Source organism: Carcharodon carcharias, chromosome 5 (genome assembly GCF_017639515.1).
Source record: "Carcharodon carcharias isolate sCarCar2 chromosome 5, sCarCar2.pri, whole genome shotgun sequence".
NCBI lineage: Eukaryota > Metazoa > Chordata > Chondrichthyes > Lamniformes > Lamnidae > Carcharodon > Carcharodon carcharias.
In genome coordinates, this window is record NC_054471.1 from 156,664,616 (window position 1) to 156,686,526 (window position 21,911).

At 41.8% G+C, this 21,911-nt stretch overlaps 1 long non-coding RNA gene across 1 annotated transcript in view; it reads right to left on the reverse strand.

The window, feature by feature from the left end:
- Positions 1–905: 905 nt before the first annotated feature.
- LOC121278322 overlaps positions 906–21,911 on the reverse strand; it is a 61,660-nt gene continuing 40,654 nt past the window's right edge. Inside the window, exons 2-3 of the long non-coding RNA XR_005943103.1 lie at positions 20,035–20,149; positions 906–1,001 (exon numbers count right to left, since the gene is read on the reverse strand). This is a non-coding gene — a long non-coding RNA (uncharacterized LOC121278322). The remainder of the gene's footprint in view (positions 1,002–20,034; positions 20,150–21,911) is intronic.

The following is a 21,911-nucleotide window of genomic DNA, read 5'->3' on the forward strand; positions in this document are numbered from 1 at the left end:
GCTAGGAATCAACCATGTTGCTGTGGAGTCATATGGAGGCCATACCAGTTAAGGGCCAGATGGGTTTTTATGATAACTGCCATGGTCACCATTACTAAACCTAGCTTTTACATTCCAGATTTATTAATTATATTTAAATTCCACAAACTGCTATGTTGGGATTTGAACCCATTCCCCAGAGTATTAGCCTGGACCTCTTGATTACTAGGCCAGTGGCATTATCACTATGCCATCCTAGCTATATGGATTAATAAACAGATTCATCACCAATCCTTGGTGCCGATGGGGGCAACACTGCTCACAAAAAAAGCTCAAATTCTAGAAGGATGGACAGAGCACTTTAACCGCATCTTCAATCAGCCTTCATCCATCAATGAAGAAGCAATCAACAGGCTGCAACTGGTTGCCATCAACTGCTCTCTTGAAGACTCTCCCAAACTGTTAGAAATAATTAATGCAATCAAACTCCTGTCTAGCAGCAAAGCTGCAGGAGCTGATGCTATCCCAGCTAAAGTCTACAAAGCCAAAGGTCAATGCCTGGTCAAGAAGTTCACTGAACTCTTTCAGTCTTTGTTGGAGCAGGGCACCATCCCACTCAAATACAAACATGCCTCCATTGTCCACTTATATAAGCAGAAAGGAACAATCTTGCAACAATCATAGAGGAACCTCATTCCTCTCCACCACCGGAAACATCTTTGCCGGATTCCTCCTGAACTGCTTAGTGCAAAATCTCAACCAGGATCTGCTGCCAGGCAGTTAGTGAAGGTTTAGAAAAGGTTGAGGAATGACTGATCTGGCGTTTGCATTTAGAGAGCTCCAGGAGAAACACAAAGAACAGAACATGGACCTCTTTATTGACCTGACCAAGGCCTTTGACACAGTCAGCTGTGAAGGCCTTTAAAAGGTGATGCAGAAAATCAGCTGCCTTGAGAAATTCATCACAATGGTACAACAGTTCCATGAAGGCTTGTTCATGTGTGTCCTGGATGATGATGAGTCTTCTAAGAACATAAGAAATAGGAGCAGGATTAGGCCCTTCATCCCTTCAAGCCCTCTCTGCCATTCAATGGGATCATGGCTGATCTTCTACTTCAACACCATTTTCCTGCACTATACCCACATCCCTTGGGCTGGAATTTTATGGCCCAGTTGTGGTGGGGACTGGGCCCTAAAATGCAGTGAGCCATTCTAAACTCCATTGGTTTCAGCAGGAATGTAAAATCCCGTTGCCATAAAATTCTGAGGTTATGTTTTTAATATGTAGAAATCTATCGATCTCAGTCTTGAACATACTCAATGACTGAGCCTCCACAGCAGAGAATTCTCTGGGGTAGACAATTCCAAAAGTCCACCACCCTCTGAGTGAAGAAATTACTCCTCATCTCAGCCTTAATGACTTACTCCTTATTCTGAGACTGCACCCCCAGGTTCAAGAACCCCTCCCCACCCCACCCCAGCCAGGATACATCCTCCCTGCATCTACACTGTTGAACCCTGTAAGAATTTTGTATGTTTAAATGAGGTCGCCTTTCATTCTGCTAAACTCCAGAGCATAAAGGCCCAATCTATTTAATATTTCCTAATGGGCAATCCCTCCATCCCAGGAGTTAATTTAGTGAACCTTCATTGCCCTCACTCTATGGTAAGTATATATTTTCTTAGGTAAGTAGACCAAAGCTGCACACAATACTCCAGATGCTGTCTCACCAAGGCTCTATATAATTGCAGTAAGACATCTTTACCCCTATACTCAAATCCTCTTGCAATAAAGGCCAACATACCATTTGTCTTCTTAATTGCTTGCTGCACCTGCATGTTAGCTTTCAGTGATTCATGAGTAAGGATACCCAAGTCTCTTTGAAGTTCAACACTTCCCATCTTCTCACTATTTAAGAAATACTCTGTATTTCTGTTTTTCCTACCAAAGTGGATAACCTCATATTTTTACACATTGTATTCCGTCTGCCAATCTTTTGCCCACTGGCTCAGCTTCCCCAAATCTCCTTGGAATGTCTTTGCATCCTCCTCATAACTCACACTTCTACCTAATTTTGTGTCATCTGCAGACTTGGAAATATTAACTTTAATCCCCACATCCAAATCATTGATATGGATTGTGAATAGCTGGGGCCCAAACACTAATCCTTGCGGTACCCTACTAGTCACAGCCTGCCAATCTGAAAATGACCATTTATTCCTACTCTCTGTTTTCTGTCCATTAAGCAGTTCTCAATCTGACCCATTCCCAGTCACTAATGGAGTTAATCAGGGCTGCACGCTAGTTCTATCCCTCTTCAGCATGTATTTCTCTGCCATGTTCTAGGATGCCTACCATGATAGTGACCTTGGCATCGAAATCACATGAATGAGAAGCTGCTCAATCTGAGATGACTAGGCAAAATCCAAGGTCTCCAAGAACATGCTTTGCGATTTCCTTTTTGCCAGTGACTGTGCACTAGCTGCTAGTTCAGAGCTGGACATGCAACTTAGCATGGACTTGTTCACCAATGTATGTGACAACTTCAGCCTTACAGCCAGTGTGAAGAAAATGGAAGTAATGTACCAGCCTGCTCCAGGAAAACCCTATCTCGAGCCCAGGGTTTCAGTCCATGAACAGAACCTGTCAGCAGTGGATAAGTTCACTTATCTCAGCAGCACACTGTCTTAAGTTATCTATATTAACGAGGAGACCCATGCAAGAATTACCAAAGTAAGTGTAACCTTTGACTGACTTCGCCTGGGAATGAAGAGGAGTAAGTCTGTTGACCAAATTGAAAGTCTATAGAGCAATCCTGCCCACTCTGCCCCATGCATGTGAGACTTAGATTGAGTACCAGTGTCATGCCAATAAGCTCAACCATTTTCACTTGAGTTGCCTTCAGAAGCTTCTGAAGATCAGATGGTGGGAGAAATTGAGGTGCTTACCTGAGCTGGCATGCCAAGCATCCACACTATATTGAGACAGTCACAACTGAGTTGAAGTGGTCATGTAGCCAGAATACTTTATACTTGCTTATCAAAGAGAATTTTTTATTGAGGGCTTGAGTCTGGGCTTGCTCATTAAAAAAGTTACATACAAATGAATAATAGCACTAAAAAGAAAGAAAATTATCCATCACAAAAGTCTGACTTTGATTAAAATATATTTAAAACTATTCCAGTACATTAAAATGTTCAGTCAATGAGTCATTTCACGGGGGTATATCCTCATCCATTCATCACTTCCTATTAACCGTTCTTATAGAGAAGGATGACTTTCCTGGCAGTCAAAGGAAGTACTGTCGAACACTCTGCAGACTTCAATTAGAAGTTTTGATATCGATTTTGAGTTCTGGGAAAAGTTTGCCCAGGATCACTGCACCTGGCACAATCAAATAAAATACATTGTAGCCTCCTTCGAAAGCAGGTACATATCAGAGGAAGAGAGAAAACACAGGAAGAGGAAATCTCAATTCAGCAACTCATCTAAAACTCAGTCATCTGCAGTATCCTGTCTTACTTACAGCAGAAACATCAGAGCACAGATTGGCAGTCATGTAGGTACCCAGCGGAACTCTACCAAACACTCCAGATGATGAACATGGTCATCTTTGCCTCAAAGGACAAACAAGGAAGGATGTGGATTGGACTGGTGAATCTTCTCTGTTACATCAGGTGATCTGACAATTTCTACAATGTACCACTGGCATCATGTGGTACAACAAGATGTCTAATTCAATTTAATCCAATTTAAATTTCAATTCAATTTCAGTTTATTGTCCAAATGGAAATTTGTTTTGGGTACATTGCTCGCTCCTTAAAAATATTACATATAAATGAATAATAACACTAAAAAGAAATAAAATTACCCTAACACAAAAGTCTAACTTTGATTAAAATATATTAAAAGCTATTCCAGTACATTAAAATATTCAGTTAATGAGTTCTATCACTGGTGTATATCCTCATCCATTCATCACTTCCAATTAACCGTTCTTATAGAGAAAGATACAAATACGTTCAAGTACTGGTTTGTCCTGCATTTAAGAGATTGTAGTCTTTTTCCTGAATTCAACAGTAAGACTAAGACAAGGGATGATTCTCACTGTTCATAATTCTCTTTATTTTCATCAAAATTCTTCGAGTAGATTTCATCAAGAAAGATTTGCTCATCAAATACCCTTCCTGCCTGATTCAATAACCTCTGTACCCTTAAAAAGTCTATTTTCCAAGGACAACAGTACCAGGAGAGACATCCAAAAGGATAGCACTCTCAACTACAGCCGTGTAAAGGATTTTCATGATTTTGGGATCTACTCGAAGGAATGTTAACTTTCTGAGGAAGTATAATTGTGTATATTCCATAGCCACAATACCTCTACACTGCTTCCCCCCAATTCAGCTTATCATCTACTTTAATAGCTAGATCCTTGTAGTTAGTAGCTATTTCAATGTCCACATCATGAATCTTCATGGGGACAATATAAGTAACTGGCTTTTTCCTTAAGTCAACCACCAGTTCTTTTCGTTTCTTTTGTTTGGGGGAGGTGATGGCGTAGTGGTATTGTCACTGAACTAGTAATCCAGAGATAATGTTCTGGGGGTCTGGGTTCGAATCCTGCCATGGCAGATGATGGAATTTGAATTCAATAACCATTGTCGATTGTTGTAAAAAACCTCTGTTTCACTAATGCCCTTTAAGAAGGAAATCTACCATCCTTAACACAACACTGTGGTTGAAAATGGCTTAGCAGTTGTAACAAACCAGTACAAAGCCACCAAAAAGGGAAGAAACTAGGTGGACTATCTGACATCTGAAATGTCAATGACATTCTCAGCCCTGTCGACCCTGCAAAGCCCTTTGGGAGAGCTGTCTCACAGACTAGTCAAGCAACAGCCTAACATCGTCGGAATCATAATGTGCCAGACACCATCATCTCCAGGTCCAGAGAGGTGGCAGCACAGTGGTATATGGTTGGGAGGGAGTTGCCCTGGGAGTCCTCAACATTGACTCTGGACCCCATGAAGTCTCATGGCATCAGGCCAAACATGGGCAAGGAAACCTCCTGCTGATTATCATGTACTGACCTCCATCAGCTGATGAATCAGCACTCCTCCATGTTGAACACCACTTGGAGAAAATGCTGGCAAGGGCACAGAATGTACTCTGGGTGGGGAGCTTCATTGTCTGCCACCAAGAGTGGCTTGGAAGCACCACTACTGGCTGAGTCCTAAATGACATAGCAACTAGACTGGGTCTGTGGCAGGTAGTGAGGGAAAGACATACTCATCGTCACCAACTTGCCTGCTGCAGATGCATCTGTTGATGACAGTATTGGTAGGAGTAGCCATTGCAGAGACAAAGTCCTGTCTTCACATTGATGATAGCCTCTGTTGTGTGGTACTACAATTGTGCTAAATAGATTTTGAACAGATCTAGCAACTCAAGATTGGGCAATCCATGAGGTGCTGTGGGCCATCAGCCATGGCAGAATTGTACTTGAGCACAATCTGTAGCCTCATGGCCTAACATGTCCCCACTCTACCATTACCATCAAGCTATGAGCCCTGACAATATTCCAGCAATAGTACTGAAGACTTGTGCTTTAGAACTTGCCGTGTCCTAGCCAAGCTGTTGTTGCAGTACAGCTACAACACTGGCATCTACCTGGCTTTTGTGGAAAATTGCCCAGGTATGTCCTGTACACAAAAAACAGGATAAATCCAACCTGGCCAATTACCGCTCCATCAGTCTACTCTCCATTATCAGTAAAAAAAAATGGAAGGGGTCATCAACAGTGCTATCAAGCGGCACTTGCTTAGCAATAACCTGCTCACTGATGCCCAGTTTGGGTTCCGCTAGGTCACTCAGCTCCTGAACTCATTACAGCCTTGGTTTAAACAAGGACAAAAGAGCTGATCTACATGGGTGAGGTGAGATTGACTGCCCATGACATCAAGGCAGCATTTGACCAAATGTGGCATCAAGGAGCCCCAGCAAAATGGGAATCAGGGGGAAAACTCTCTGCTGGTTGGAGTCATACCTAGCAAAAAGGAAGATGGTTGTGATTGTTGGAAGTCTGTCACCTCAGCTCCAGGACATCACTGCAGGAGTTCCTCAGGGTAGTGTCCTCAGGCCAACCATCTTGAGCTGCTTCATCAATGACCTTCTTTCCATCATAAGGTCAGAAGTGGGGATGTTCGCTGATGATTGCACAATATTTAGCACCATTCATGACTCCTCAGATACTGAAGCAGTCCACGTCCAAATGCAACAAGACCTGGAAAATATCTAGGTTTGGGCTGACAAGTGGCAGGTGACATTTGCACTATGCAAGTGCCAGGCAATGACCATCTCCAACAAGAGAGAATCCAATGATTGCCCCTTGATGTTCAATGGCATTGCCATCACTTAATCCCCCACTATCAACACCCTGGGGGGTTTACCATTGATTAGAAACTGAACTAGACTAGCCATATAATTACTGTGGTTTCAAGAGCTGGTCAGAGGCTAGGAATCTTGCAACGTGTAGCTCACCTCCTAACTCCCCAAAGCCTGTCAACCATCTACAAGGCACAAGTCAGGAGTGTGGTGGAATACTCTCCACTTGCCTGTATGAGTGCTGCTCCCAAAACACTTAAGAAGCTTGACACCATCCAGGACAAAGTAGCCCACTTGATTGGCACCACATCCACAAACATTCACTCCCTCCACCACTGACGCACAGTAGCAGCTGAGCGTACTATCTACAAGATGCACTGCAGGAATTCACCAAGGCTCCTTCGGCAGCACCTTCCAAACCCATGACCACTAACATCTAGAAGGACAATGGCAGCAGATAGATGAGAACACCACCACCTGGAAGTTCCCCTCCAAGTCACTCACCATTCTGACTTGCAAATATATCGCCGTTCCTTCACTGCTGCTGGGTCGAAATCCTAGAATTCCCTCCCTGACAGCGCTGTGGGTGTACCTTCACTGTATGGGCTGCAGCAGTTCAAGAAGGCAGCTCACTATCACCTTCTCAAAGGCAACTAGGGATGGGCAATAAATGCTGGCCCAGCCAATGAGGCCCACAGCCCGTGAATGAATAAAAAAGAGTTCTAACATGGCTGGATTTGAGGCCATAATAAAAAAAGATCCAGTGACACTGGTCTAGATATATCACTCGCATGCCTGATTGCAGAATTCCAAAGCTCTCTTCTATGGTGAACTGCAATCCTGATATTGCAACAGAGGTGGACAAATGAGATGCTATCGAGACACATCAAAGGCCACATATTTTTTGCAACATATTTTGCAACATTAACATTGATAGCAGGGAAAACTTAACCACCTATAGGCTGCAATGCCAGCATGTCTGCTGGATCAACTTGAATGAATTTGAAACCATAAGCTTGTGAGATGGCTTCCAATCATCTGGCAACTCACTTAGTGGCCTCATCTGGCTTTCAACTTGATATGTACAACCATGCATCTGGGATTGGGCTCTACTTCCAACAGTACACCCATGACAGCAGAGACTCACCCATTGATTCAACAGGAAATTCCAACATGATTACTCTGTAAAAGTGGAGAAAGGGGCAATAGAGCTCACCAAGCAAGTAATTGATGTTAGAGTAGATTATAGCACATATTATAAAACCCCAAATTAGCGACCCACTCAACCACAGTGCAATGTAAAAGGTAATATTTGGGGCTTTTCATTCAATGAATGCAATCTCAACCACTTCACAAACTACCGCACAGTACAGAAAAATGTTTAATGCTTCACAGGATTGTACAAAGTAAGTGAAAAGCAATGCACTTTCTGGAAAGGAGACAGATATAGCTTATCTCCTTCCTTCTCATGCCTTTGCTGTGTGGCAAAAAAATTTGAACCTCACAGGAAGGAACTGCTGGAAGCAACACATTATTTCAAAAAAGTTTTAAAATAGATGAAAAGGAAAGGGGGATTACTATCTTTAGATGGGTGCCCTTTGCACATTGATGGCACCCCCCTAAAGATAGTACCCTCCCCTTTCGCCCCGCTTGCACTGCAAAATGCACACCCCCACCCACTTCACTCCTTTCCCTAAGGTACCTGATCTCTCCCTACCTAATATCCCTGCTTTACCAGAGTCTGGGATCTATTTGGGCCTTCATCCTAGCCTGCTTGCAGTCCTAGCAGTGTCCATTACTGAGCTCTAGCTCTACTAGGACTGCAAGAGCTGCCGGCCAATCAGATTGGTTGGCAGCTCCTGAGGGTAGGATTTTCTCCCAGTGAGGGGTGGGTCCCATTCTAACCTGCGTGTTATTGTTGAGGGCGGTGGAGTAATTATAGTTTTGATAAACGTTAGGACTGTAGCTTTAAGAATAATACTGTGTTGTAAGATCACATGCTCTGTGTAATCCAATCAGTTAACAGCACGGGGAACCTCGAGAAGGAATTCTTCTTTAGTAATAGAGTTTGATGCACACATGTAGCTGTTGTTGTTGTCTTGTAAATAAAATTCATTGTTTCCACCAAGAAAAATTGCCTGGAAAATCAACTCTATAACAGGCGGACTTTTTCTCGTCTGTCGGTTTCCCACCGATTTTTTTAGTCGGGGTGACAAGTAGTATGTTCCCAGTTTTGTAGCCAGCTTGATAACTGTTCTGCTACTTGTCCCCTGATTCCATATGTTTTGACGTAGTCATGAATCTATTATGTGGTTCCTAATCGAAAGCTGTTCTCACACAGGGGGTAAAATATACCAACCTACAGCCGAGGAGTCATATTTTTAAGATTCCAAACTTCTAAAAGAGCAAAGATTAACATGTATCAAACTTGCATGGGTAGAGGGGATATTCCCCATGCTTGAAGTGAAGGATGAATGGGAGAAATCCACGATACACATATATAAAACAATTCAAAAATATCTCATAATCTGCGAAAAACTCTGAAAATTGTGGCAGGCCAAGAGGTAACTGCAGCAACCAGATACCAGGATGAGATTTTAAGGAAGTTAGAGGTTTTGAGAATGACAGCTACCTGTACTTCCTAAAAGTTAGTCTGAACATGTCACTCTCGCAGGACTTCCAATATTTAATTAGGGCAATTTGATCAGTACTCATACTGACCAGTAGCATCTCTAAGCCTGTGCATAGCACCAGTGGTCCGCAGGGAATTATAATGAATGTTACTTTCTTTCCTTAGACTGATTATAATCTTACTTCCTTAAGGTATTTTTCACTTAGCAAGAGAAAGGCTAAGGGAAACATAACTCACAGGGACAATGACCTCATTGAGACAAGAATCATCTCAACCCTCAAAGCCATCAGCAAATATGTCCTAGCCACTCATCTCTCAACCTCTGTCAGGGGATATCATATAGAGAAAAGTGATTAGGAGCATAAGGCTGTAAAAAGTTAGGTAAAAGCTGTAGACATGGTGGTAAGAAGTAATATTAGTATAGTGTTAGAAATTGTCATAACTTAGGAAAACATTATACTAAAAGTGAAAATGATTTCACTAAATAGAATTCCTCATGGACTGAAACTTAGTAGGCTTAGTAGATGAAATATGAGGATATAAGATTTCCATGACTGATGGAAGGTACAGATGCCTTTGGCAATGGGAAAACTTAATGAGGTAGCATGGAGGTGACCAGCCACGAGAGAAGAATTTTTATTTCTTTGTACAACTTTTGTTTTATTGAAAGCAATAGCAATAATATACTTATCTGGCAGTGTGCTGATGCATCGTTTGCTCCACTGTCTCCCAGCCAGGCAACATTGTCTCCTGTTTAGATAGAGGTCCACCTCCTTTTTCACCTTTACCTTATTATGCAGAATGCAAGATGTTACTGTAACTGTGGACATTCTTGCTGGGCTGAACTGCAGGATGCCAAATTTGTCAAACCTTCAACAAGACTTCAGAATACCAATGGTCTGCTCTATGCTACTTCCTGTAATCCCATGGGCCTCATTATATTTGTACTACCCCTCTGTCTACGGATGCCTTACTGGAGTCATTAGCCATGACCGTAGGGGAAATCCCAGATCACCAACAAACATCTTGAAACATGGTTTTGAATCATCAGAACTATATGGTGGATTGACACATGATAAAAGCATAACAACGTGCAGGACAAGATGATTGGCATCATGTATTAGCTGAATATTGATAAAACAACATCCTTCCTTATTAATGAAATTGAGTGGGTTTTCATGTGAGACTCTCAAGACCACTTGTGATTGGTCCAACTATTGCCAACTGTGGGAATTCTGCCTATCAAACTGGACAGCATGTTACCTTTGTTTTTCAGGTTTCATTGAGCCATTTAGGAATTTTGAGGGTCAGTTGAAAGAAAATCAATGATTCTTTTCACAAAATGTTTAGCTACTGCTTAATTAATGTGATGAAGGCCAACTGAGTCTGTCTGGAAAGACCCAGTAATAAAGAAAAAAAATCAAGGCAGTGGTTACTTTCATTGCTACAGGTAATTCTGTGTTCTTCAATGACGTGGACTGCAGGTCTTCAGCCAGTAGGCAGGATAAGTCTTCAGAAAAAGGTGCTGATTATGGGACACAAAGAGATAGAAAATTCTAAGTAAGACTTTCTAGATCTACAAAAACACTTAGCGTGGGTACTGACATGTTGAAAACAAATATCTTTGATGCTTTCACTTGGAGTTTTTCTAATCTAACCCTTCACATTTTTAATCTTAGAGGATACAGATTGGAAGCAAAACAAATGATAACCAATGGTTCCATGGGCCAAGAAGTGGTTTAGAACCTTGGAAAACATTTGTAAGGTTAACAGAATTTAAAATAAATGGGTAACTGGTCCATTAGAAAATCAAACAAATACATTAAGCATTCATGCACTAATAATTTGGTACTTCTTGGATCTTTTAGATGACTGGGGCAATATAAAGCAGATGCAACTTGTTGTGGTGGTGTGTTATAATTCACTCAGAGTCTGAGTTGCTGTGGAAACAAACACTTTTACATACATGTTGTAGTCTAGAGGTATGGATAGTGATGGTAGAGGCTCCAATTTTCTTCCCATCACATGACTGACCAGGAATCTCTCCAGCTTTTACCTCCTGCAATTGTCATGTGCTAGAAGGATTTTCAGGTTTCCAGATTATGAACTCACCTTCTTTGGCCATCAAGTCACTGAGGTGGGACTCAAAATCAGAGCTTCTGATTCAGAGACAGAGATGATCCACACTCTGCTACAAGATGTCCCAGATGGCCTTGGATAGGTGTAACTAATCAGGATGGGAGCAAAGACCTAAAAGGAGTGTGTGTTGGATAGTGGCATACAACTTATTGGTCATGAAATATTGCACAACAGTGAATTAATCTATCAGCATGATCTTTAGCTGCAGTTTAAAAAAGGTGATAAATGTTTAAGGTTCATAAGTAGACATGTAAGGGCTAAGTTTTCTAGCTAATGGTTTGAAAATGATGGGCAGTGTCTGGGAATTTATCTGAGGTGTGCAGCTAAACAGTGAGGTTCCCCTTTGGTGATACAAACTTGGAAAATTAACTCCATCGAATGCAAATCAAGAGAAGTTGTATTAGTGCCATTGATCAGACCCTATTTGGAGTACTGTACTCTTCTGGTCACATAGGGCAGCATTTTCCTGTCGGCGAGCGGGATGGTGGAGCCGTCGGGCGTCTCGATGTCGCATCACGTCATTTAGATTTTCAGGTCAGCGGGTGCGCAGCCGAATCGGCTGCATTTCTGCCGAACTCTCAAAGGCCTATCAAGGCCTATTAAAAAGTAATTAAAGCATTTAAATGAGCTGCCTGTCCAACCTTAAGGTTGGTGGGAAGGTGAAGAGCCCAGGCGGCCTTCACATATTTCATAGAACCTCATCTACAGGTGGGATGAGGTTTCATGAAGTGTTTAAAAAATCATTAAAACTTTTTCCAAAATTTCATTAACATGTCCCAGCTCATGTTTCAAAAGTTTAAAAATCCATTATTTAAAAGCTTAACACTGAAACAAATTTCCCTGACTCAGGGAGATCTCTATGCTCTTTCGTGCGCATACGCGAAAGAGCACAGGGAACCTCTCACGGAATCCCCCCTGCCTGCACAGGGAGTGCTAAACGCTTCCAGGCGTGTGTCACGATGGGTGGGCCTTAATTGGCCCGCCCATGTAAAACAGTGGTGCAGACCCGAACAGGGTCACCAATCGGGTTGGCTCCAGCCCCCGACCATCCCCACACAACTACCCCAACAGGGGGAATTTTCTGGCCACAATTATAGCAGGATTTTTTTGTGCTTATTAAGGCACAGAAGTGAATGACAAAGATTATTTCAACATCAGAAAGGTTAACTTATGCAGAAATTTAAAGTCAGTCTTTTTTCTTTATTTTTTCATAGGATGTGGGCATCGCTGGCAAGCCCAGCATTTGTTGACCATCCCTAATTGCCCTTGAACTGAATGGCTTGCTACACCATTTCAGAGGGCAGTTAAGAGTCGACCACATTGCTGTGAGTCTGGAGCCACATGTAGGTCAGACCAAGTAAGGACAGCAGATTTCCTTCCGTAAAGGACATCAGTGAACAACTGAGCTTTTTCTTTGAAATGTCCCTGAAGTGACCATGTCGAATTATTCAAATGATCAAAGATAACTGTTCATTCTTGGAAAGAATGAACTAGGGTTAAGATTATGAAGTTAGCAGTAAAAGAGAGGTCTTTTGGAACTTATTCATCAAAAGAGGTGCGTGGAATAAGTTAACAAGAATGATCATTGACATTGATAGATTCAAAGGATAATTAGATATATTTCTGAAGAAAAAAGGGATTAAGGAATATGATGTGATGATTGATATGGAAGAGTTGGTCTATGAAAAAGTGGAAAGTTTAATGGCATTTTCACCTTCTTGAACTGTGTTGCATCAAACTTAGACAAATGACAAGTCTGAAGAAGCGCAAAAAAGTTGGAGGAGGAGGGAGTCTTCCTTTGTAGATCTGCAAATATGTTCCTCCTGCAAAGTCATATTGATGTGTGACACATACTGCACCTTCTGCAGAAATTTCATAATGTTCTATTTTTCTATCAGGGACAGTCTTTGACTGATGCACCAACCACCCAAGAAGTTCTATTCATGAGTTTTATCAGAAATAGTTCAGAGCCTTTTTCTAATAGTTAGAAATAAAAGTAAAGATAAAATCATTTGTTCTGGCAAAAAAGGCATCAGGTATCTGATATATGCAATGCTGCACTGCAGCTTGGTGATATGGCAGATGTCACCAGCTTTAAATAAATTAATTGCACAGACATTCAAGCCACCATTGATTTTCACAGGGCTGATTACTGGAACTAGGGAAGTTAGGGAAGATGTTGGAGCTTTCCTTGATTACTGTTGAAGACCAGGGAGTATTTATGTAAAACTTTCCCTCAGTAGAACAAGTCCATTACAGTTTTATTTAAAAATATGGTCTGTGGGAGGAGAGAATGTGAACTTTACTCATTTTGTGTCAAGAAAACACACTGTACAATTTTGATTCAAACCAAAGCCAGATTTACTGAAGTCAGGAACGGTGACTTCACTGTAGTAGTGTAAAGTCTAAAAGTGCAAACCCTGGAAGATGCACCTTGCTCCCCAACAAACCAGAGAGCAACTGGCCATTTGAAGCACAAAGCTCTGCTGTCAATCTATGATAATCAATTATGTTAAAAATCCCTTGCTGCAGAATGCTGACTGGCCAAATCTGTTACTTCGGATAGATTAAGGTCAGGCTCACCCTCTGCACTCAAATTTATGAAGCTAAAGCAGACATTTGTATTTCACAGCTCTTACCAGTAGCCTATAATTCAGCTGTTAATGATATACAGTCCAGGTGTGTTCCCCCTGGCTAGGGCGGGAGGCCTAGTGAATACCATCACCTTTTGTTTTACATGTTTCTGTTGGGTAAGCTGTCATGAAAGTGCCTACGTGTATGCATGAAAACAGAGATAATCCAATTAAGAATCTGTCCACTGACTTCTCTCAAAGTTCTCAATCCTACGGTCACTTGAGGACAAAGGGCATATTTACAACTTTAATTTAAGGGCATCCAGGAAAATTAGTCAATCAAGATTCAAAAGTAAGGTAACACAAAAGTAAGGGTTTGAATTTAGACGGCACAACAAGCTTAACCAAGCCTCCCTTGACCTTTATAGCTCCTTTTGATTTTTGATCCCTTTCAAAATGGGATCGAATGCCCCAGTAAAATCCAATCAACTGCAGCACAAACTAAAGTTTAGTTTTCAAAATAACTCAAGCTTTTTGAGAAGTTTTATTTTCTAATGGAAACAATGTACTTCAGCAAAGTAATTACTAAGTGTACATCAACTTAAACACAGACCAATGGATTGATATGTTAAACAGCTGTTGCTATTAGTTTACACAAATACTAATTACTTTTGTAATAAAAATAAAGGCCACAAATGAAGTATTTTACGATTATGAAAGATGTATTTTCTTGTTCATGGAATATTTCTTTGTTTATGCTTTCAAGCTTTTACCATTGCTCCTGGAGGAAGTTGAGCTTCAGTATTTTTAACTTGTTTCATTTTTACAGAGAGTTTCAGTGACAAAGCTTTGTGTCTCCAAGGAGCTGAAGAAGTTGAAGAAACTTGGAAACACATTTCTGTCAATTGAGGATTGCTAGTCTTGATTTGACCTATGACTGAAAATTTATTCACCCCAGTTTTAGGATGCAGGCATCATGGTTTGTAATGTGCCTACACCCATTCAGATTGAAGTGTGCAACACGCAAAACTCGTATATTAACCTCATCTGAATGATTGAGGCACTAGCTGGTACACCTCCAGCGCTGCTTTCAGCTTCTTAATGCTGCTGAAAAATGCTGCACACAGCAGGAAGCCCCCAGCAGTATTGTTTGTCCATCAGTAAGAGGTGCGCGAGGAAAGAGAAGGCTACGCCTGAGTGAGACGCAGACAGAGTATGGAGTTGGGAATTTGGTTCATGTGGTAAGTTCTGGTAAGCTTTTCTAAAATAAAATAGAGATTATGAGTCAGACTTTGACAGAGAACTAACAACATTCTAATGAGTTAAGTAGCTGCTTGCCTGGTAATGGCAGCTGTCTGTCAATCAGCTGAAAGTAGTTGGTTTAATAGGGAGCGGCTGCTTGGTAACTCTTTCGAGTACAAACCCGTTTCCATCTGTTTCAGATGAAGTTACATTGTTTCATAGTTTGCCATTGTGAGATTTGAACTCTTGATCTTGGGGTTACAAACCCAGTACGATAACCACTTGGCTATTTAGGCCAAGCGCGGCTGCTTGGTAGTGGCAGTTATCTGTCAATCAGCTGAAAGATGTTGGTTCAGTTGGCATTAATTACTGTAGCAGGAAACTAAACCAGGTAGTAACTCATCTGAAGCTCTATGTGAGACAGGTTCTTCAAACCGCACAGGTCATAAGGGGTGCACAAGGAGACAGGGGAATACATTGAGTGAGATGTAGATGGAGTGTGGATTTGGGAATTTGACTCACTGGGAATTTGGTGCAAAAAAGCAAGAGATGTTCCATCTGATAGTATTTTTATCAATGTCCAGTAGTTGGTGAGTTTTTTCTTTTCTTGTCTCTAAGCTAGGAAAGTGTAAAATTCTATTATATTAGAAAAATAGAAAACCATAAAAATTTTACATAACCCTTGAGTATCTCACTTACAGGAACAAGAGAAGGAGCTGATTGGTGAGTAAGTCTACTATACTTTCTAGTCTCCAGATAATAGTGTATAGTTGAAAAGTAATCTTGAGCCATGGCAGGAAGGCTTGGCCGTGCAGAATGCCCATGCTGTGAAATGTGTGGATTCGTGGACACTTCACGTGCCTAGACGAGCATATGTGTAGAAAGTGTCACCTGCTGCAGAAACTTGATCTCCGGGTTTCAGAACTCAAGCGGCGGCTGGGGTCACTGTGGTGCACCCGCGATGCTGAGGACTATGTGGATAGTATGCTTAGGGAGGTAGTCACCCCAACAGGTTAGGATCATGCAGGCAGAGAGGGAATAGGTGACCATCAGAAAGTCTAGGAGGACCAGGCACGTGATAACTCTAAGTCTATCTTGCTCATGAACAGGTTTTCCATTTTTGGATGCCTGTGAGGGAGTTGGCTCCTCAGGGTAGCACAGCAAAAGCCAAGTTCAGGGCACCATAGGTGGCTCAGCTGCATGGGTGGGAAGAATGTAAAGTGGAAGAGGAATACTGGTAGGGGATTTGATAGTTAGGGGAACAGGCAAGCGTTTCTGCGGCTGTAGATGTGACTCCATGATGGTATGTTGCCTCCCTGGTGCTAGGGTCAAGGGTATCATGGAGCAGCTGCAGGACATTCTTAAATGGGAGGGTGAACAGCCAATGTGATTCACATTGGTACAACGACTGAGGCAGAAAGCGGGATGAGGTCCTTAAAGCAGATTTTAGGGAGCTAGATAAGCTATTAAAAAGCAGGATTGCAGAGGTAGTAATCTCTGTATTACTACCAGTGCCATGAGCTGGTGAGCACAGATATAGGTTAGAGCTGATAAATCCATGGCTGGAGAGATGGCTTGGGCGGGAGGAATTTAGATTCCTGGGGCATTGGGACCGGTTCTGGGGAAGATGGGATCTGTACAACTGGATGGTTTGCACCTCAATGGGGCTGAGACCAAAATCCTTGCTGGGAGGTTTGCTAGCACTGTTGGGGAGGGTTTAAACTAGTTTGACAGGGGGGTGGGAACCTGAGGGTAGACTCAGATGGGGCAAAATCAGAAATGTTAATGGAAGGCAGAAAATCAGTGAGTGTGTCTGGATGGCAGAGAAAACAAAATTTAGAAAATAATAAAAGAGTGTTTGGCAGTGCTCAAGGGTATACTCTTCAATGCAAGGAATATAGCAAATTAAGCAGGCGAGCTGATGGCACAGATAGAAATGTGGCAGTATGATATCATAGCTATTATGGATACATGGTTTAAAGAGGGACAAGAATGGCAGCTCAAGGTTCCCGGTTACAGGCTTTTCAGATAAGATAGAGACGGGGGTAAAAAGGGAGCGGAGGATGACAATTATTGTTTGTGAAGCAATTACATCTGTGTGGAGGGATGATATGTTGAGGCCAAATGGATTGTGCTTAAGAACAAAAAAGAGGCAGGCATACTACAGTGATTGCACTAGAGACCCCCAAACAGTAAGGAGGAGATAGAAGAGCAAATATAGAAGAGGAACAAGAATAAATCTCTGAGAAATGCAAAAACAGTAGGGCAGTAATAGTAGTGGATTTTAACTACCCCAATCTGAAGTGGGATAGTTTTAGTATGAAAGGGATGGTAGGAACAGATTTCTTGAGGTGCACTGAGGATATGTTTTTTGGTCAGTATGTAACAAGTCCATCGAGAGGGAGCGTGGTTCTGGACTTAGTTTTAGGAAATGAGGCCGGGCAGGTGGAAGGAGTGACAGGGTGATAGCATTTTGGCGGTAGTGATCTAATTCAGTTAGTTTTAATATAATTATGGAAAAGGATAAAGGTAAAACAGGAGTTGAAGTTCTAAATTGGAGCAAAGCCAATTTTAGTAAGCTGAGAAGTGATTTAGCAAAAGTGGACTGGAAACAGCTACGTGAAGGTAAATCAGTGTCAGAGCAGTGGGAGGCTTTCAAAGGGAATACTCAACGGGTTCAAAGTAAACATGTTCCCATGAAGGAAAAGGGTGGGATGGCCAAATCTAGGATCCCCTTTGGATATAAAGGAGCTACATGGTAAGATAAGGCAGAAAAAGAAAGCTTATGTCTGACACTGAGAATTCAATACTACAGAAAGTTGAGAGGAGTATAGAAAGAGGAGAGGTGAAATCAAAAAGGAAATTAGGAAAGCAAAGAAAGGGCATGAAATAATATTGGCAAGCAAGATCAAGGAGAACCCAAAGATGTTTTATCAATATATTAAGAGTAAGAGGATAACTAAAGAAAAAGAAGGGCCCATAAAAAGGTAACCGGTGTGTGGAGGTGGAGGATGTGGGTATGGTTCTCAATGAATACTTTGAGTCATTTTCACAAAACAGGGGACAATACAAACATTGCAGTTAAGCAGGAGGAGTGTGAAATACTGGATGTGATAAACAAAGGGAGAAGGGAGGTATGAAGGAATCAACTTTGAGGGACACAATAAACTGTCACTTAGAAAGGCATGGATTAATCAAGGACAGTCAGCATAGATTTGTTAGGGGAAAGTTGTGTCAGAGTAATTTTATTGATTCTTTTGCGGAAGTAACAGGAAGGATTGATGATAATAGTGCATTTGATGTGGCCTACATGGATTTTAGCAAGGCTTTTGGCAGACTGGTTAAAAAAATAAAAAAATTAAAGCCCATGGGCTCCAGGGGAATGCAGCAAGATGGATACAAAATTGTCTCAGTGGCAAGAAACAAAGGATAATTATTGATGAATGTTTTTGTGATTAGAAGGCTGTTTCTAGTGGGGCTCCACAGAGCTTAGTACTAGGCCTCCTGCTTTTTGTGGTATGAATTACTGACTTGGAAGAAAATGTAGGGGGAATGATCAAGAAGTTTGCGGATGACACAAAAATTGGCCAGGGTCTTGATAGTGAGGAGAATTGTTGGAGACTGCAGGAAGATATTACTGGACTGGTCAGGTGGGCTAAACAGTGGCACATGAACTTTAATCCAGAGAAGTGTGAGGTGATGTTTTTGGGGAAGTCAAACAAGGCAAAGGGTTACACAATAAATTGGAGGATACTGAGAAGTGTAGAGGAAATGAGGGACATTAGAGTGAATGTTCACAGATCCTTGAAGGTAGCAGGACAGGTTGATAAGGTAGGAAAGAAGGCATATGGAACCCTTTAATTTAATAGCTGAGGCATAGAATGTAAGAGCAGGGAGGTTATGCTGCAGCTATAGAAAACATTACTTAGGCCACAACTTGAGTATTGTGCGCAGTTCTGGTCACCTCATTACAGAAAGAACCTAATTGTAATAGAGAGGGTACAGGGGAGATTTATGAGGATATTGCCAGGACTGGAAAAATGCGGCTATGAGGAAAGATTGGACGGGCATGGGTTGTCCTCCTTGGAACAGAGGAGGCTGAGGGGAGATTTGACTGAGATGTACAAAATTGTGAGAGGCCTAGATAGAGTGGATGGCAAAGGCCTATGGACTTTAGTGGAGAGGTCAGTGTCTAGGGGACAGAGATTTAAAGTGATTGGTAGAAAGATTAGCAGTGACTCGAGTAAAACTTTTTTCACCCAGAGGATTGTGGAAGTCTATAGATCATTGCCTGAAAGAGTAGAAAAGGCAGAAAACCCTCAGCTAATTTATAAGTTTTCTGGTTGTACACCTAAAGTGCTGTAACCTACAGGACTGAGGACCAAATGCAGGAAAGTGGGATTAGGCTGGATGGCTTATTTTTCAGCCAGCACAAGCGCGATGGGCCAAGTGGCTTCTTCCTGTGATGTAAACGTTCTATGATTCTATGATGTGGTACAAACAGGCTACCTCTTTAAAAAAATTGCTGCAATGTCAATTGTTGCAAAATGAACACCAGCACTCACAGAGGGATTACACGAAGCTGTGGAGGCGCTAATAGTGCAGGATGGCAGGAGGAAAGATGCCATGGTCTTTCAGAAGGGAATGGGAGCATGTGGCCAGAAAGTTAAACTCCCAGAATTTGGACCTGGCAGCAATGGAACAAGAAGTCTAAAGCTGTCATGTGAGTGGTCAATGTCAGCGAATGCACCTTCACATGACATCTCCTACCCACAATAATACCTGCCTTCGAGGGTACCTCCGTGTTGAGGTGCCCTCGTGGTCCCTGACCTGCCTCAGCAGCACCCACCTCTCCTGGCAGCATGAAAAAACTGAAGGCAGTGGCTACTTTACTGCCACTAGCATGGCTTTCTCCCTCCCCACACTGCATTAGGCAGGAATCCTTCCAGGAGGCTGCAGAAATGAGTAGCTACCTGCCTGGACAGTCTCAGCCTGAAGAACTGCTCCTCAGACTGGTCCATTTAGATGACCATTGGATTTAGATTACCTTGTGCGTAAGGCATTCTACAAACAATCCCCCTCACCTGAAGGCTTTCCTCCTGCTTCTTACTGGGTCTTCTGCTACTGCTTGTTTTCTTCCTCCTCCTCTTCCATCACGTAGACCTCTACTGAACCAGCATCCATGCTCAGATTTTCAGGCTGCAGTGGGGTAAGGGTGCAAAATAAAGCGCATAAATGCAATGAAATACACAGCAATAAGTTCCTGACCCTAAATGATCAGTTTTAGCACCTGCAACCAATTTGAGTTTGAACAGATTGTAGCCACTTTAGACCTGGCAGCCGCTTTAGTGGAGAGTCAATCTGACCAGAGCTTCCCTCGATGGCTTGCCAATGGACTGAAATTCCTTGTTCTGGATGTTAAAATGACACCAGGGTCCCAAATGAATTATAGCATTTCAATTTACATAAAATTTAGGAGGTTCCCACCCATCTGCTGTAAGAGTCTCATCTCTGAAGAAATGCAGCTGGATGAAAATGGAACCATGAAGGGGCTAGTAAGTACACTCAGCCCACTTTTTAAAAATTCATTCATGATATGTGGAGGTCACTGGCTAGACCAGCCTTTATTGCCTATCCGTAATTGCCCTTAAGAAGCATTTCAAATTCCTTACTTGCCGTTTTACCACCCAGCAGGGGTTAATATTGGGGCCCATATCTCCAAAGTTTATGGTTCCCTCAGAAAATGCTATGTATTAAATCATTCTTTCAACAGGATTTAAAATATCTTCTGGTGCATTTGGAAAGTTGTCCTGTTGTAAATAATTTCTGTGCCCAGCTTTGCAAACAATGTAAATTTGTCCCACATTTATATTTGAAAGCAGTAGATATTATCTTTACTGCCCGGATAGGTGGAAAATAATTTGACCCGAGGCCAAAATAAAAATAATTCCTAAATAAAAGCAAAATATTGCGGGTGCTGGAATTTTGAAATAAAAAACGCTCAGCAGCTGTTTCCAGCACTTTCTGTTTTTATTTTATATTAAAAACAATTCTTGACTTCCATTAATTGTTACTTTTCCAGTTTTCGCATATTGGTTGCAGGTGTCACCAATTGCATGAACTATATCGCCCTGCACCTTTTATTGCCATATTTAGAATTTCTCACTTTAATGACACACCGTTCCCAGACAGAGACATCCTGTGTAGCCTCTGTCAATGCACCCTGCAGCCTCACATTAGAAAAATTGCCCTGCATCCCACTTGGACCCTCTTTCGAGATTGATGTTAACCATGGTGGAATTGTTTAAATTCACCATTCAGTGTGTTATTCATATATACAGGCCAGAGAGATCTAACATTCAGAGAACAGCAAACTAGTGTGCCATAACAGCGTTATGATTTTTACAATAGCGAACATCTGACCATCTCAACGCCTGCATTTTTCAGGCGCGATTACCTATAGTCACCCTCAATTATTCAACTTTTTAACACTAATAGCTATTTTAAGCCTTAATTTTGAAGCTGAATATCCTCCACCTCCACACATCCTAACTGTTAGATTTTTAAAACATCTCCAGATGAACTGAATTCACAAAACAAAAAATTGGTTGCATTCTATTTATGTGTTGTTTGTGTCTATAACTTTGTGGCATGCAGGTACAGAGGCAGGAAGTGCTTAAGGCCTCTTCCCACTGTGCAGGCTCAAAGCCTCACTACCAGCAGAAATTAGCCTGCTCCGGTGGCTGGTCATAGTGGTTTATTGAAATGCTTAAATTTATTGCTGGTTGAAAATCATAATCTTTCGTGGCAATGAAATTAAGCACATACATCTGGTCCAAGATATTAAGCTTGTGCTGCATGTTTTTTGTGTAAGTAAACAAATGAATAAAGTCTGTAGGAAAAAAGATTAAGGACAAGACAGCATGCACTGTCTATGGGCTTGAAAAAAAAGATACAAATT